This window comes from Geotrypetes seraphini, chromosome 1 (assembly GCF_902459505.1).
Source record: "Geotrypetes seraphini chromosome 1, aGeoSer1.1, whole genome shotgun sequence".
Taxonomy (NCBI): Eukaryota; Metazoa; Chordata; class Amphibia; order Gymnophiona; family Dermophiidae; genus Geotrypetes; species Geotrypetes seraphini.
This window is the reverse complement of record NC_047084.1, coordinates 144,497,802-144,510,405: the sequence shown is the minus strand read 5'-3', so window position 1 is coordinate 144,510,405 and position 12,604 is coordinate 144,497,802. Positions and strand designations below refer to the sequence as shown.

Genomic DNA, 12,604 nt, shown 5'->3' with positions numbered 1-12,604 from the left:
GGAAGGCCAGCTATGCTATAAACTTTATAAAACACATTATTATATTTTCTTATAAAGCACATATTTTAACTGAACTCTCTGACATCCTCAGCCTTTCCATTCACAAAAATAGAAGGAAGAAAAGTTCCCATTTCCTGCTGTCTCATGTCCCCGGCCTATACAATATTTTTTTTCTGCAGACCCTTCAAAAGTCTGACCAAATCCTCGTTTCACTTGCATTATAAAGTACTGAGGATGCCATCTCTCCCCAATCCCAGGTCCTAAAGTCTAAGACAGTAGCGCAAACTAATGCTGCCAGATTCAGGAAAAAAAATTTTGATTCGATTCAGCCTATTGAATTGGTTTTTCAATTCGATTTTCCTGCCCAGTTGGGTGATTTTTTTTCAAAAAATCCTGGTGGGTTTTATAGCTTTTTCACTACCTTTGGCTTCTCCTAACCACACTGGTGCTGTGGTGTAAATAAAATAAAGAAACAAAAAGGACTTTTCTTCTCTCTGTTAAATCCTAGCTCACGTTTGCAGTCCAACACCAGCTCTGGCAGGATACACATTTCAAATATGACATATTGTAATCACAAAACAGAAAATAAAATTAATTTTTCTACCTTTTGTTGTCTGGTTATATTTCAAATCTTGTTGGTCCAAGGCTCTGGTTTTCTTCCGATAACTTGCTTGCCAGGGTCTCCTTCTTTCTTCTTTCTGCATGCTAACCATCCATCTGCCAACTCTGTCCTCCCTTTCCATTTCCCTTCCCTCCCCAGGAAGTCTGGTATCTTTCCTTTTTTTCATCTCCCTCCACAGATCCACCTTTTCTTAACTACCCTTTCATCCGACATCTCTCCCTCCTTCCCCACCACCCCAGAGTCCACCATCTCTCCCTTTCTTTTCCCAATTACCCTCATATCCAGTATCTCTATCCCTCCTCCATACCATCCCTTGTGTCCAATTTCTCTCCCTTTCTGTTCCTTCCCTCCCTAAATCCCATGGTCCATCATCTCTCTCCCTCTCCTCTATTTTCAGCCCCATTATTTCTTTCCCCCCCCAAAGTTTGGCATATGCACGTCTCTTTGAACACCCCCTTCCTTCCGTGTACTTCTAAACCAGGGTCCCCCCAAAGGCCTGTCCCCCCTTAAAGGTCTGCCTGTCCCCCCCCTTGAAGGCCTGTCCCCCCCTTGTAGGCCTGTCCCCCCCCTTGAAGGCCTGCCTGCCTGTCCCCCCCTTGAAGGCCTATCCCCCCCTTGAAGGCCTGCACCCCCTTGAAGGTCTGCACCCCCCCAAGGCCTGCACCCCCCCCGAAGGCTTGTCCCCCCCTTGAAGGCCTGCCCCACCCCCTTGTAGGCCTGTCCCACCCCTTTGTAGGCCTGTCCCCCCCCCTTGAAGACCTGCCTGCCCCCCCTTGAAGGCCTGCACCCCCTTGAAGGTCTGCACACCCCCCCGAAGGACTGTCCCCCCCCCTTGAAGGCCTGCCTCCCCCCTTGAAGGCCTGCCTCCCCCCCCCGCTTGAAGGCCTGTCTGCCTGCCTGTCACCCCCCTCCCCCTTGAAAGCCTGCCTGCCTGCCTGCCCGCCCGCCCCACCCTGAAGGCCTGATGCCCCGACCCACCCCGAAGTACCGCTCGCCCCCCTGGCCTCCCCACACCACCTATGAAGCAGCCCGCAGCAGGATCGCGATGTCAGCGATCCCTGCGCTGCTTCGGCACTGCTTCCTGCGCCGCGGTCCCGCCCCTCCTCTGATGTCAGAGGAGGGGTGGGACCGCGGCGCAGGAAGCAGCGCCCAAGCAGCTCAAGGATCGCTGACATCGCGATCCTGCTGCGGGCTGCTTCATAGGTTGTGCAGGAAGGTCAGTGGGGCGAGCGGTCCTTCGGGGGTGGGGGGGACTGAACGGCAAGGCCGGGAGCACCCCCTCAGGGCTGGCACCCGGGGCGGACCTCCCCCCCGCCCCCCCCTTAGTATGCTACTGTGATGCCATAATACCAGATCTGGTTATCAGAGGGTGAAACTTTTCACACTATTTATTCAGTGTTCTATACTGTTCTCCCAGGGGAATTCAGAATGGTTTACATGAATTTATTTAGGTACTCAAGTGTTTTTCCCTGTCTGTCCTGGCGGCCTCATGCTCTACCTAATGTACTTGGGGCAATGGGGGGATTAAGTGACTTGCAGTGGTGGTTTGAACCCACAATCCCACGGTGCTGAGGCTGTAGCTTTAACCACTGCGCCACACTAGAAATCAAAATGTGGTAAAAGTGAGCCAAGTACAGTATAAGGACAATGAAGCCATTGTGACATCACTGATGAGGTTGGCTCTTAGGCATTGGTGGAATGAGGCATTATGATGTCACAATACCAGCTCTGGTTATCAGAGGCTGAAACTTCTCACACTATTTATTCAATTTTCTATACTGCTCAATGGGGGGGGGGGGGGGTCTAAAGAAGATTTCGATAATTTCCTCATTTTTGTTATAATTCTTTGACATAATGATTTCCTTCTGTATTTCTTTAACAAAAAATGTTCTTGTGAATAATGATTAAATGGCAATAAATAAATTTTAAAAAACAAATTCTATACTGCTCTCCCAGTTTATGTGACTTTTGTTTACCCTAAAGAACCCAATTCACAATGATTCAACAACTGAATTCTCTTACTTGCAGTATTTCAGAGCTGCCTTCGTGCAAAGACCATTATTGCAGCAACCTGAAGACGGTCATAATAGGACAAAAGGACGGAGTGCTGGCAGCACTGCGAAAGCAAAGAAGTCAAATTATACGAGAGGACAAAAGTCAAACAAATATTGCTCTGGACCTTTCCTCTCCACCCCCCCCCCCACCTCGTGCAAGTTAAACTGTCATGTAAGGTTCCTCCTAACACTTCTCTAGATGATTTGATGTGGAGTCGGCTGCTGTGACCTTGAATAAACAATAATTCTTTCGCACGCCACTGGTTGTGTCTTAGCAGACCACCTTGGATCGTGGGGGAGGGGGTTCACTACGAGAACATTTGGCTCACTCTCTGATATAAATACGCGGATGCACAAAGTACAAGGTGTCAAATTAAGGCTGCACATGCTTGAGTCACAGTCTCACTGTTAACCTTCGGCATCTCGCTTATAACTCAGAAAATAAATGCAAAAAAAAAAAAAGTCAATAAATGTGAGGAAAAAAATCATCTTTCCATGCAAATGGTTCTTTCAGTGCTCATTACTGGAATAAATCATAGTGCAAGAAAAGTAAGCCATTTGTCTTTATTTCAGTTTCTCTATTTTAAAAGCTTCACTACAGTAGCAGCTGGTTCAAACTAAGCTATCCATTTGACAAAATGACCGCAGACATGATGACGAGAAGAGGCGTGCATTTGCTCCCGTTAGATCCACAGTCCCTCTTCTTGGGATGGTGGGGGACTGATTGTAGCTGTTTCTGCTTCAGAGTGCACACTTCAAAATAGCACATCCGCCTGGCCTCAAGTAGGCGTCTGACGCATTAACTCCCCCTTTTTAAAAAATAAAAATGTAGCGTGGTTTTTAGCGCCGACCGTGGCGGTGACAGCTCTGACGCTCATAGAATCCCTGTGAGTGTCAGAACTGTTACTGCCGCATCCAGCGTTAAAAACCGTGCTACGGTTTTGTAAAAGGTGGAGTAAAGTTTTCTAAAACACGTTCCATTTTGAGGTTTTTGAGTTGTGTTTTTTGAATGGAAGATCTAGGGGCCAATAAAACATTTTTTTATAAATTTAAAGTTAGAGCCTTGCAAAATTATAACCAGTCAGTATTCAGTTAGCAGCAGTCAGCATTTATCAGCTTGATTCCTTTATAGTAGGGGTGCCCAAATGGTCGATCGCCATCAACCAGTAGATCGCAAAGGCAACTTCCCCAAGCCAAGCTTGGCGCGTACAAACGCCAGACTTGCAAAACTTCACCTCCGATGTCAATTCTGACGTCGGAGAGGAAGTTCTGGGCCAGCCAATCGCTGCCTGGCTGGCCTGGAACTTCCTCCCCGACGTTAGAATTGACGTCGGAAGTGAAGTCTTGTGGGCCCGGCGCTTGTACGCACCAGGCCTAGCTCGGGGAAGCAGCAGGGAGAAATCGCATTGGTGGCTTGGGGGTGGGGGTGGGGAAAGAATGGGGGAAGTGGAGAAATTGGCACGATGGCTTGGGGGGCAGGGAGAGAGACAAAGAAAGGCAGAAATAAAGAGGGGGGCAGGGGGAGAGACAAAGAAAGGCAGAAAGAAAGAGGGGGGGCAGGGGGAGAGAGAAAGAAAGGCAGAAAGAAAGAGGGGGCCCAGGGGGGAGAGATAAAGAAAGGCAGAAATAAAGAGGGGGGCAGGGGGAGAGAGAAAGAAAGGCAGAAAGAAAGAGGGGGGCCAGGAAGAGAGATAAAGAAAGGCAGAAATAAAAAGGGGGGCAGGGGGGAGAGAGAAAGAAAGGCAGAAAGAAAGAAATATTGGCTTTACAGATGAAGGAAGTGCAACCTAGAGACTTATGAAATCACCAGACAAAAAGGTAGGTAAAATGATTTTTTTCAATTTAGTGATCAAAATGTGTCTGAATTTATATCTGCTGTCTATATTTTGCACTATGACCCCCTTTTACTAAACCGCAATAGCGGTTTTTAGCGCAGGGAGCCTATGAGCGTCGAGAGCAGCCCTGGGCATTCAGCGCAGCTCCCTGCGCTAAAAACTGCTATTGTGGTTTAGTAAAAAGGGAGGGGGTATATTTGTCTATTTTTGTATGGTTGTTACTGAGGTGACAGTGCATAGAGTCATCTGCCTTGACCTCTGAAAAAAAACCAGAATATGAATGATAATGAACATTTTCTCTGCCTTTCAGTTTGCTTTGTGGGTTTTTTTTTTATTTTATTGTTGGTAGGTCATTTTGACCTGGTCATTTTAAAAGTAGCTCGCAAGCCCAAAACGGGTGGGCCCCCCTGCTTTCTAGAATAGAGCTTAGCAGCAAACTTTTCTGGTGTCCATTTTTGAACAAACAAACAGCAAAAGTCCAACAGGACCAAAACCCACGGGTTCAAGAACAAACAAATCAAAGTGGGACCGGACAATGAACATTCCAAGAACAAAAATTGTGAAAACAATCTTCTTTATTCCAAAACAAAAGGACGAACATCAACTGTGGACCCGACACAGTACACTTCCCCCTCCGTATTTGTGGGGGTTAGGGACAGAGCCGGCCCGCGAATATGAAAAAAACGCAAATAATATTCGGGCCGGTTCTGCCCCTAATCCCGCTTCCCCCTATTTTAAGCGCTGAAAGCCCCCCTTAAGCCTTATCTGTTGGTCTAGTGGGTTTTCGGGGCAGGAGCAATCTTCCCACGCTCCTGCCCCATGCAGATCGCTCACAGGAAATGGCTCGAGAGACTACGGGAGCTCAAGGCAGCCATTTCCTGTGAGCGATCTAGCGTGGGAAGATCGCTCCTGCCTGAAAACCCGCTAGACCACCAGGTAAGGCATAAGGGGGGGCTTACAGGGCTTAAAATAGCCCGAAAAAAGAAAAAGGACCTTATGGTTTAAAGTCGTGAATAATCAAATCCGTAGATATGGAATTCGCAAATACGGCGAAGTACAGAACTTAACCATTCTTTACCTCCAGCCTGGAAAATAGCGACAAAAAGGACAGTTAGGTTCTGCACTTCGCCGATGGATCGATATTAACAAAGCACTTGTTCATCAGTGTATTACTATATCTCAGTGGCCCCTGATGCAGGCGACTTACGTCGCCGAAACACAGTACACTTCCCCCTCCATATTTGCGAATTCCATATTTGCGGATTTGATTATTCATGACTTTAAACCAAAAAGTCCTTTTTCTTTTTTCAGGCTATTTTAAGCCCTGTAAACCCCCCCCCCCCACCTTAAGCCTTACCTGGTGGTCTAGCGGGTTTTCAGGCAGGAGCGATCTTCCCACGCTCCTGCCCCGTGCAGATCGCTCACTGGAAATGGCTGCCTTGAGCTCCAGTAGTCTCTCGAGCCATTTCCTGTGAACGATCTGCACGGGGCAGGAGTGTGGGAAGATCGCTCCTGCCCTGAAAACCCGCTAGACCACCAGGTAAGGCTTAAGGGGGGCTTTAAGCACTTAAAATAGCCGGGGGAAGCGGGGGTTAGGGGCAGAACCGGCCCAAATATTATTTGCATTTTTTTTCATATTTGTGGGCCGGCTCTGCCCCTAACCCCCACGAATACGGAGGGGGAAGTGTACTGTGTCGGGTCCACAGTTGATGTTCGTCCTTTCATTTTGGAATAAACAAGATTGTTTTTACAATTTTTCTTCTTGGAGTGTTCATTGTCCAGTCCCACTTTGCTTTGTTTGTCCATTTTTGAAAGCCATTTAGTGGCATAGTAAAGGGGGGCAGACTGCTCCGATCGCTGTTTAGTGGGGACACAGGCACCTCCCACCCCCCTCCATGCTCGAACCCTCCCTTCCTCTTCCTCCCCCTCCCCCCGTACCTCCAAAATTGTCACCAGTGTAAGCTTGCGCAGGCCTGGCTCCCTCTGAAATCACTTCCGGGTCACGGGAACAGGAAGTGACATCAGAGGGAATGCCAGCATGAGCAGCAGGCCTGAGAAGCTGCTCGCGTTAGTGGAGATTTGAAGAGGTAGGGGGTGGGCAGGGAGGGCGCAAGTGTGGAGTGGGGGCAGAAAGGAGGGCATAGGGGGCACCACCGCCCTGGGCACATCCTACCCTCGCTACGCCACTGGCACCCTTTACAGAATGTCCCCTATAAGCTTAGAAATACAGATGGACAAATGTTTGTAACAGTTTTATGAACCAATCTGTGGAATAGCATGCCTCATGTGGTATAATTAAAGAAGGTTTTATGTACTTGAGTGCTATGTCAAGATGTTAATGATTTACATCATTATTTAGACACCTGTTGTATGTTATTCCTCATATATAACTGATCCTCCATGTCTCGGTGCTGTTTACAGAAGCATTCAAGGCTTAACCAATGTTTTACTAGAGTTCAGTTCTTAAGCTATGATCTGTAAGTGGAGGTTTTCATGGGGGAAACAGAAATAAAAGATATAACTTCTACCAGCAGTAGCTGAGTATTGAGAGCAGTGTCCATAAAATGGCAGTTGTAAACATACTGCAAAAAAAACCACCCCTATTCACAGTTAAAGTTTGTTTGCCAAGCAGCCTTCCATAGCCCTCCCCCACCATCCTGTGAAGTCAAGTGATAGCGATTTCAGCACCGGTGCTCCACAGAGACCCTTAAAGGGGAAGTGATGAATGAGGTCCTGCCAGGATTCATTCCCAGGGTGGCCTTGAATCAGTCGACTTATGTGTTCCACTGCCAGCCCCGATGGTGATAAACGCAGTGCAGACATCCAAGGCCGCCCCTGTTCATTATCAGACAGAGGAGAGGGATGTGAAAGAGGAGTCGTTTGCATTCCTTCGGTCCGGGAAGGAGCAATGACCGGTCTACATGATTTTAGAGTTGACAAGGGGCCTGGAATCTAAAAAAGACAGCTTGGGGGAGATATGATAGAGATCCATAGTGAAATGGGTAGGAGTGAATCACTTGTTTGCTCTTTCCAAAAATACTAGAACTAGGGGGCATGCAATTAAGCTACTAAGTTATAGTTATAGTTTTTTTTATTTGATATACCACCATTTTTTAAATTTAAATCAAACCCGAGAAAATATTTGTTCTCTCAACGTGTACTTAAACTCTGGAATTCGTTGCCAGAGAAAGTGGTAAAAGCAGTTAGCTTAGCAGTGTTTAAAAAAAAAAAAAAAAAAAAAAAAAAAGGTTTGAATAATTAAGAACATAAGAAATGGCTTCGCCGGATCAGACTCTAGGTCCATCCAGTCCGGCGACCCGCACCCGCAGAGGCCAAGCTAGGTGTTCCCTGCTGAGAAACCTTGTTTACTCGTATCCCCAATGTGTTTTGCAAGAAGGTGTGCATCCAACTTGCTCTTGAATCCCAGAATGCTGGTCTCCATCACGACCTTCTCAGGGAGAGCGTTCCAAGCGTCCACCACACGTTGTGCGAAACAGAACTTCCTAATATTTGTCCTGGGCCTGGTGCCCCTTAGTTTCAGTCCATGACCTCTTGTCCGAGTCACATTTGACAATGTGAATAATGATGTTTCTTGCTCTATTTTGTAAAATCCTTTTAGTATTTTAAAAGTCTCTATCATGTCTCCTCGCAGTCTTCTCTTCTCGAGGGTGAACAATCCCAGTTTTCCGAGGCATTCTTTGTAGCTCAAATTCTCGATACCTTTAACTAGCTTCGTGGCTCGCCTTTGCACCCTCTCCAGTAGGGTTATATCCTTCTTTAGGTAGGGAGACCAGTGTTGAACACAGTACTCCAAGTGTGGTCTGACCATTGCTCTGTAAAGCGGCATTATGATGTCCGCCGATCTACTTGTGATTCCCTTCTTAATCATGCCCAACATCCTATTTGCTTTCTTTGCCGCTGCTGCGCATTGAGCCGACGGCTTCAGGGTCCTGTCTATCAGTACCCCCAGGTCCCTTTCTTGTTTGGTCTTACCCAGTGTCACACACCTAAAAGTCCACAAGCCATTATTAAGGATAAGCAGCATAAAATTTGCTTTACTCTTTTGGGATCTTGGCAGGTTCTTGTAACGCGCGGTATTCCGAGCGTTAAACCGCTACCGCGTCTTTGTAAAAGGACCCCTAAGATTCTGATGTTAGCACATAATAATACACTTCTCCCTCGTCATTCGGATACGGGCAGATTATCCGATTATCCGGCTCTGACCCACTCCCACCTCCCTGCCGCCTTCCCGGCCTTACCTGGTGGTCTAGAGGGTTTTCGGGGCTGGAGCGATCTTCCTACGCTCCTGCCCCGTGCAGATTGCCATCAGGAAATAGCTGTAGGGAGTTCCCGACGTAGTCTCGAGAGATTACGGGAACTCCCAGCAGCCATTTCCTCATGGCGATCTGCATGGGGCAGGAGCATAGGAAGATCGCTCCTGCCCCGAAAACCCTCTAGACCACCAGGTAAGGCGGGAAGGCGGCAGGGAGGAAAAAAGACAGTTTTTTAAATTTTTTCCCCTCCCCAGAAAAAAATTGCGATATATGAAACCGCGAGTGCAGGAACCACGAATGGGAAGGGGGAAGTGTAATAATAACTTTATTTTTCTATACCACCATAGTCGAAAGACTTCTAGGCGGTTCACATTGAAAGAAGGCTGGACAATCAGCGAATTACAGAATGCAAGAAGGGAAAAGTTACATAAAAATTGGGGTTACATGAGAAGTGTTACATGAGGCATCGGAGTTACATGAGAAATTACAGAGCATTGTTTGAGTTACAACCGTTACATCTCTCTAAGCTGGCGTTTCTTGAGATCTTTGAATGATAATAGAGTAGCTGTCCCCATATTGTGAAGGCTGATCTTGCCTCGACTAGAAATGGTGCATTTCCAGGGTGGGAAGGAGGGAGATGGGAAAACATTATAATTATTATTCATTATATCTATTTTATTGAAATTATACATGTGAACATAAGAACATAAGAAATGCCTCTGCTGGGTCAGACCCGAGGTCCATCGTGCCCAGCAGTCCGCTCACGCGGCAGCCCAACAGGTCCAGGACCTGTGCAGTAATCTTCTATTTATACCCCTTTATCCCCATTTCCAGTAGGAATTTGTCCAATCCTTTCTTGAACCCCAGTACCGTACTCTGCCCTATTACGTTCTCTGGAAGCGCATTCCAGGTGTCCACCACACGTTGGGTAAAGAAGAACTTCCTAGCGTTCGTTTTGAATCTGTCCCCTTTCAACTTTTCTGAATGCCCTCTTGTTCTTTTATTATTTGAAAGTTTGAAGAATCTGTCCCTCTCTACTCTCTCTATGCCCCTCATGATCTTATAAGTCTCTATCATGTCCCCTCTAAGTCTCCTCTTCTCCAGGGAAAAGAGACCCAGTTTCTCCAATCTCTCAGCGTATGAAAGGTTTTCCATCCCCTTTATCAGACGTGTCGCTCTCCTCTGAACCCTCTCGACTAACGCCATATCCTTCTTAAGGTACGGCGACCAATATTGGACGCAGTACTCCAAATGCCCAGGATAACTTCTTTCGTTCTGGCTGTAATACCCTTTTTGATTATACCAAGCATTCTGTTTGCTCTCTTAGCGGCCGCTGCACACTGTGCCGACGGCTTCATTGTCATGTCCACCATTACCCCCAAGTCCCTTTCCTGAGTACTCTTATTCTTATGTGGTTTTATGTTCATTAGTTAAGGGGAGGGGGGTGAAAATGTTTGTTGTTGAATTATTTGTATATTTAAAGTGCTTTTGTTTGATTCGTTTATGTTTAAATTCAATGTATTGCACTGTTAATAATTGAAAACTAATAAAGATTTACAAAAAGAAAAAAAAAAGAAGAAATGGTTGATTTTTTTTTTTTTTTTTAATTTAATTCCAATATTATGGAACAGCTTGCTTGTGGAACTGAGAAAGGAAAATCATTTCAAAATTTCAAAAGACATCTAAAGGCATTTTTTTTTTTTTTTTCAAATGACCTTTTTAAATTGATGAGATGAATTCGGGACTGCAGTCTCCATTTTATATATTTTTACAATTTTTTTTTTAATTTGTATTAATTAATTTACTTTTTATTTCATTTGGTAATTAGGATATTATGTATTAGAAATATTATTCTTTTTTCCTTTTTTTCTACTTAAATGGAGTGAGTTATATGTGGTATATAAAGATTTTAATAAACTTAAACAAAACACATATCAATAGGGCAGAACTCCTATAAGGCACATACTCATTCACATGCAGGTCAAAGAGTCATGCGTTTCTAAATGACAGAAGGGAAAGTGGGGTGTTTAGTCTCCTTCTGACAGCTTACCTACTGAGAAAATTCAGAATCCTATATAATAAAAAGCTAGCCGCGCATGCGCACTCAGACCTGCGTGATCTGTGATCCCTGATCCATAGGTCCGTGGTCAGAGCGCGTAAGCGGCGGCCAGACAAATCGCGAAAGCACAGCACAGCCGGCGACTCCCCCCTCCCACTCTCACTCACTGCCAAAACCACCACCGCCAAAGCCTCCTACCTTCTCGCCGGCTCATCCGCGTTTAAATTGAGAAAAGCGCTGCACCTCACTAACGCTGGCTTTGCCGTCTTCTGTCCACTGCGGCCCGCCCTCTCTCACGACTTCCTGTTTCCGCTAGGGTTGGCTGGTGAGGGGAGCCGCCATGGCACATTCAAATTTAAACTTCGGCCCCACACTCGCGACTCGGAAAATTTAACTTCGGCCCCACACTCACGGTTTGAAAGAAATCGCGCCAGCGCTCGCAGGCGGCTGAGGCTCGCAGCCGGTCTGGGCGAAAGTGGTGGAGCTCCTCTGCCAAGTCTGTCCCGACAGGAACCTAACACCTTGCCATGCGGAGAAGGGGGGGGGGGGGAGTGCGCAAGCTCCTACAGAGCCAGTGAGAGAATGTCTTATCCCCGAGCAGGAAAGGAAAAGAAGTGAAGAGGTGGATTTTTCTTCCAGGTCTCTGTGACTTCCCTTTGAAGTGGTTTGTGCTCCAGCTCTTCTCAGGTTTCTCAACTTTGCTCCCACCTCACCTCACCCCCCCCCCACCCCCATCAGACTAGCTTTCAACTTTGTTAAATCCATTCAATTTGTAACATCTTTCAATCAATGTTAACCGACAGAACATTGTTAAAAGAAGTGACCCTGGAAGGTAGGACTGCCTATTGGCTCTGCAAAATAAGATTTTGGAAGGGAAGGGGGTATAATAATGGACAGGGAAAAGCCAAGCCCGCAAATGAAAAATGGGCAAGAATTTGAATGCATAGAGAGAGAGAGAGAGAAAAAACCCCAAAGGTGATAGGTAGCAGGATACAGATGTTTCAGGTTTGGGAGGAAAAAGAAAGACAGAAATAAATAAATACAGAAACAGGCTAAGGAGAGAGAGAGAAAGAAAGAAATACAGACACACACACACATATTCTAGCACCCGTTAATGTAACGGGCTATAAGACTAGTAGTACAGAATACGGCTGTCCGATGGTCTCCGGACTCAAGGATCTCCCGTACGAAGAACGGCTGAACAAATTACGGCTATACTCACTCGAGGAACGCAGAGAGAGGGGAGACATGATCGAGACGTTCAAATACCTCACGGGCCGTATCGAGGTAGAAGAAGATATCTTCTTCTTCAGGGGTCCGACGGCAACAAGAGGACATCCATGGAAAATCAGGGGGGGGGGGAAATTGCATGGCGACACCAGGAAATACTTTTTCACCGAAAGAGTGGTTGATCGCTGGAATAGACTGCCACTTCAGGTGATCGAGGCAAGCAGCGTGCCTGATTTTAAGAAGAAATGGGATCGTCACGTGGGATCTCTGCACAGAGTTAAATAGGGGAGGGTTATTAGGGTGGGCAGACTAGATGGGCCGCGGCCCTTATCTGCCGTCTTTTTCTATGTTTCTATGATTGATATTTGGGTTGAAGAAAAATGACCATACTGGTCCTTACTACCGACTCCCGGTGGAGGCACGAGTACTATTCAAATTCTCTTGCATCTGTTTTAAGCTGATTTGGGGATTTGCCCCAACTTACCTTTTATCTCATTTTGAGGATAACTAGGAATTCCAATCTATTTGCT

General features: G+C 46.4%; 1 long non-coding RNA gene across 1 annotated transcript in view; it reads right to left on the bottom strand.

Annotated features, from left to right (window-relative positions):
• LOC117352684 overlaps positions 1–11,626 on the bottom strand; it is a 104,459-nt gene extending 92,833 nt beyond the window's left edge. The window contains exon 1 of the long non-coding RNA XR_004537759.1: positions 11,257–11,626. This is a non-coding gene — a long non-coding RNA (uncharacterized LOC117352684). The remainder of the gene's footprint in view (positions 1–11,256) is intronic.
• Between the last annotated feature and the right edge of the window lie 978 nt (positions 11,627–12,604).